Genomic DNA, 5,883 nt, shown 5'->3' with positions numbered 1-5,883 from the left:
AAACAACTTCCCTCTTTGCTCCTTCCCTTCAAGAACCCCCACCTAAACCATGGTAGTATTAGATACCTGATACTCCTTTGGTTATATTTATAGGGCAGATGGAAAAAAGTAATTTTGGTGTTATTCATAAGTTAGTTCACTATTTTTTTTATTTATCTTTACCTTTTTGCCCTCATTAATGTTAAAAAAATTATTAAAAATAATTTTTTTTCTTCTTATTGGGGGAAAGAGGTGGAAACTTATTAAGTTTTAAGACAAATAATGAGGTTGAAAGTTTTTTTTGATTTTGGTTAAATATGTTAAAATTGACTTATAAATAGAATTAGAGGGAGTAAATGCTTAAAAAAAATGAGAGAGACAATTTATCAAAGCCACTTCTTTCAAATGTAATGTTCATATCAAGTTTTCATATTTAATTTCATTGAAACCCCATACATATATACATATACATATTTTCGCTGCAACTAGTTGCAAGCTAGTTAAAAGTTACTTTTATGTTTCTTAAAGAACACTACTAACATAAGCTAAAAGAAAACACAATATATGAAACATACACTTGAAGATAATTTTATCTGTATCAAATCAACCGTTCATTCATTTCAACGAACTCCAGAAAAGTGTGCTAAAATTCCAACAATGGCTCCATTAATGTAGGTGGCAGGTTCAGAGTGAGCATAATCAGCACGATCATCGGAGTACTCGTCGTTCTGGTTCGGACCTCCAACAACAGCTCCGACCAATATGTTAGGGTTAGGGTTTGGTGAGTTGAAGAACTGTTGAATCCCTTCGTTGCAGCGTATGGCTTGTGGATGAACTGCTAGAGAAGGTAAGGATGATCCTCTGTGATGAATTTTCTTGGGAAAGTTTGTGCCATACCCTACCATGTAGGACATTTTCATTGGGTTGTCTCCTAATATGTAGTCTATCTGTGGTTTTCAAATTAAATTAATTTTTGTTAACAAATGCATATCAGAAAATAAGATGAGTGAAGAAATCTGAACAAATTCAAGTGCAAAATTGATTTACTATTTCTGAAGATTGAAAGGTACAATCATCAATATCTGCTAAACTACCAGCCCTATTTGTAAGGTATTTCAAGCATTTTCGCAGGAATTAGCAAAACCCTGATCAGTGAGAACATAAAATGTAAAAATTATAAAAAGCGAAAGTAAAATACTGTTATTTATATAAAAAATAATGTAAGTTTAGATAAAAAAAAGTATTTTTATAAAATACTATTATTTAAAATATATTAAGCTTAAGCGAAATATTATTAACTAAAGGCTTAATTATTAGTTGGTTCAAAATTATGATTAGAGTAGTGAAGTGGGTACAAAAGTTTCAACACACATATATTATTATATAAATTTCTTCAAATTAATTGGGGATATTTACTCACCCTCAACTACATGCAGATCCCTCACTAACATGAACCAATGAGGGTTAAAATGCATTAACTTTGTTCTAAAATTTTAAAAAAAAATTCTAACTTTACTCATGTTAAATTCATCCTTAAAAAAAAGAAGTAATTGTTGATAGTATATTTTTAATATAAGTAAAACGAGAAAAAAGTACTAATTAAACAACCCATTTGACACCTTTATGAAAAGGACCAAATAAAATTTTCCCATTTGATGTCTTAGAAATGGAACTAGAGGGAATACATAAAACATACTAAGTGTGTGTGGTGTAGACTCTTCTATTATAAATTATGAATGTTATAATACATAGCATAAGTCATCTAATTGAGCTTTGTGACTGGCCTGTTTCTTTGCAAAGCTTTTTATGGTGGTTGAAGTTACATGGAGATTGCCACAATTAAAAGAGTGCTTTGTGGCAGACATGTACTTTGAAAATGTTGTAAGCAAAAATGTTATTGCTGTCACATACTGCATGTTGCTTCCTGGAAGCTTGTACATCAATCCTCCTGCATATCAATCAATCACAGTAATTATAGCAAGTCTCAGAATTTTTTACATTACTTGGGGAGGGCTTTGTGCGTCGGTATTGTAATTAACTTAGTCTCAGATATAATTGAAAGGTTGGATTTAAATTTGGTGAATGGTTTAAATATACTTATTTAATGAGTGTTTTAATTACATTCGTTGAATTTTATCAATATAAAAATTATTAAGGTATATTTTCTTTTAAAAATTTAAAACCATCACGATCAAAACACCTCTTATTAATATTGTCTTTTTCAAAAGTTTGAGATTTAATACTTTTGGAATGTCATATAACAAAATTTTTGATAGCCGTTCAATTATATCAAACCATTGTTGTTATCATGTTACATGAGACACTTATTAAATAAATGTACTTAAACCATTTACTAAATTCAAATATCCCAAAAAGTTGGCTTGTCTGTGTGATAAGAGTTCTGCATCACTTTGTTTGTTAAAAATTAAAGTGACATAGAAATTCAAGAATCTACGTCACTTTTTTATTAAAAAGTGATCATGAGGATGCTCTTATATATGAAAAGTGACGTAGAGAGTCATTTTTAAATATATTTTTGATATTTTTTACAGACAAAAATTGAACTTGCATGAATTCAGTATGTACACATAACAAACTCATCAGCACACAAAATATACCAGACGTGCCAGACTATTACCAAAACTATTATCAAACTATTCATTCAAGTATACAATATTCACTATCTATAACTAATAGTACAATAAACTACAACAATTAATACACTAATTATAACATCCTTAGCTAAGAAATAAGTCGTTTTATTCATAACTCATCATGAATTACAGCTTGTTACCTGGTGTGTAAGATGTAGATGAAGACGGAGAGTTAGGCAAGATTTTGCACGCAAAGTTCTCAGCTGCTTGCTTATATTCAGTAAAATTCTTATCATTTTTCACCAATGCTCGCTGCATATTATGAAAAACCAGAAAAAATTGCGATAAACCTTGACTAACTGATATATAGCCAACTCACCTTTGCGAAGTTGTAAGATACGTGTTAATATTTCAATCATAAGTAAATAAAAAGATATAAAAACAACAATATGAACATTAGTTAATGTACCCTTGAAAGAAGGACATGTGCACCAGCATATTTATTGTCCCAGCTAAACATATCAGGCTGATCATTTGCACCCCAAGATTTGATTAAATTATAGTAATAAACTGAGTTCGTTGCTCTATATAGCCACGCAGCTCCCCACAATAACTCGTCCTGATGAATTTGAATTTCATTAAAATAAATATTCAAAAAGTCAAAGACATGCATGCTTCGATTTTGGGCATAACTTTAAGTACAATGTGAGAAAAATTAATCATTTGTCCCTATAGCTTTTACTCAATTAGTCCTTAAACTTTAACTTGATATAATTTAATTCTTATAATTTTGACATGATTATGACTTAGTTTTTCAATTTTAACTTATTGCAACTGATCAATTGTTATAGTTTTAATAATTTAAAATATTAGCCTTGTAAGTTAATAAATAATTTTAATCGTTATAATTTTGTTCCTAAAATACTGGGAACAATATTTTAAATGATTAAAATTATAAAAACGGAGCTACAATCAAGTTAAAATTTAGGAATTGAATTACAACCAATAGAGTCAAAAATGGTCAGACAAAATGATTATTTTTCCTTGCAAATATACATATACATATATATAAAAGAAAAATGGTCAATAGTAACAACTAGAGTAGGTCTATTGCATTTGCATTGATCAACTTGCAATGAGATGCATTATTTCCGGATTGTAAATAGTATAATATTTTAAATACTTTTTATATTTTAAATTTGCTGAGCTAGGGAAAAATAATACCTTGTAGCCAGAATATGAGCAATAAAATGGACAAACGGTATGTCCAAGGGAATCGCTATAGGCACCTTGATATTTGAAAGCAAACTGAAACACCTTTTGAGCTGTCTTCACCAATAGTTTTGAGTAAGTTGGGTCAACCTTTCAAAACACAAGAGAGGCGGCAGCCATGGCAGCGGTAGTCTCACCCGCCACATCTGAACCCGGGTTCTTGGGTGAGACCGAATACACAGTTCGGACTGTGTCCATGTCCTCAGGCCTTTCCCAACATTTGTGATTTGCATTTGGGTCTCCGACTCCAACATAAAGGATCCTTGGCTTGACATTGGCACACTTTAGGAGGTAGTCGGTAGCCCAACGGATCACAACCCTAGCTTCTTGAAGCTGAGTTCCCATTTTCTTGGCATACTCAAGTGATGCCCATGAAAGCATGGTGGTGGTAAAGGCCATGGGAAAATTGAATTTGACATTGTCTCCAGCATCATAGTACCCTCCTGTTAAATCCACCTATCAAATGCCACAGAACAAGAAATTAATGTATTACTGTATTATGTTTGATAATTTGAATCCTTATACTTAACCATGAAAAAAGTAGAGGGATATATATAGATTTGGTGCTCATCAAAGGAGAGATGAGTATCATACTTATCTCATCTAATGATTCCTTTAGATTTTATGGCAACAATTCGGATTTTTAAATTTAATTTTTATATATTTTTTATTATATCATAAGAGTTACAGTTCTGATGGTTAGGGCCTATACACTCCATTTCCTCCTTACTATTTGAATTATCTTTTTTCCCCTCTATATGTATATTAGGAGGATTTGAAACTCATCCAATTCTATCATTATCAACACTCTTTTAGTTAAAAAAACTTAAAATTATTATTTTCAATTTTCTATTTTACTTCTTTTGAAATAAAATAAATATAAAAATTTTAAAAAAATACGGATCACAGGTCTAAATTTTATCTAAACAATTCAGATGAAAGGATGAAAAATAAAGAAAAAAAATTAGAGGCGGGTATATCTCTATCTTGTCGTGGTAACATATCAGGTAGGATTTTCGTCTATCTGTCATTTCACTTCAACATCTCAATACAATTCATGAGAGGATATTCATATTCAGAATTAATTAAATAAGAGGAAGTAATTAAAAAGAGTTAATAATTAATTAAGTACCTTGGCCAAGAGACCATCAGAAAGTGCAGAAGAGGACCTCCAAGTGATTTGCTGGTTTTGAGGAATAATCTTACCAGATCTTTGACCTTGAAAGAACACTAAGGACTTTGCAAGAGCCTCTCTGTAATTTTGTTTGCACTCCACACTATTATTTCCTAACATCAACAACAATAATGATGTTATTGCAAGTAACAAATTAAAGAACCTCAAGGAAGCTCCCATATTTGTTAAGTTGGTTGCTATATGAAAGTGAGTGTGGTAGCACATGAGCTTTCAAACTTCCATATTTATAAGCCAACAAAAAGAATTCATCTTCTCAATCACAAGCATTCAAGCCGCAAATTTTGGCTTTTACTACCCAAGATATCTACAATTCATAATATTTTATTTTCCATACTTATCCATTGAATTGGGATTTGATTTTATTTGTCAAGTCATTTAATGTGGAATTTCTGAAATTTAGACCCTAAAAACGTTTGGGTTGAGTCTTGAGAAAGACTCTAATTTGAAGTAAACGGTTTTTTTTTTTTGCATGTTCTTTCGTGTTTAGTGAATATTTGATATAAATGATGAAAATGTAATTATTTCATTTGGGGAATATATTAACTATAGTATGAATGATATTAGTAAAATTTGGCCAAAAAATGATATTAGTAAAATTTAAATGATGAAAAGTCAAACATTAAATAATTATTAGTTTTGTTATGCATTGATGATGATGATGATGATATTTGGAATTTTATAAAGATATATAAATTTTATAAAAACATAAGAATATTATTTATTTATTTATTTTGGGTGAGAAGTTTTAAAAAGAAGGCCATCTTTTTATTTTTATTTAAGATTTTATTTAACAAATTAATTTTCAAAAGTAAAATAAATGTATATGAAGGGTTGTTTATGCCT

The 5,883-nt window shown here is 30.1% G+C and overlaps 1 pseudogene; it reads right to left on the bottom strand.

The window, feature by feature from the left end:
* Positions 1-598: 598 nt before the first annotated feature.
* LOC129287417 (endoglucanase 3-like) lies at positions 599-5,148 on the bottom strand (annotated as a pseudogene).
* Positions 5,149-5,883: the final 735 nt, after the last annotated feature.

The sequence above is a fragment of the Prosopis cineraria genome, unplaced genomic scaffold, assembly GCF_029017545.1.
Source record: "Prosopis cineraria cultivar Desert tree isolate PC_DT_omini unplaced genomic scaffold, ASM2901754v1 PC12, whole genome shotgun sequence".
Classification (NCBI taxonomy): Eukaryota; Viridiplantae; Streptophyta; class Magnoliopsida; order Fabales; family Fabaceae; genus Prosopis; species Prosopis cineraria.
Note: the sequence above shows the minus strand (reverse complement) of the source record. Positions and strands in the feature narration are given on the sequence as shown.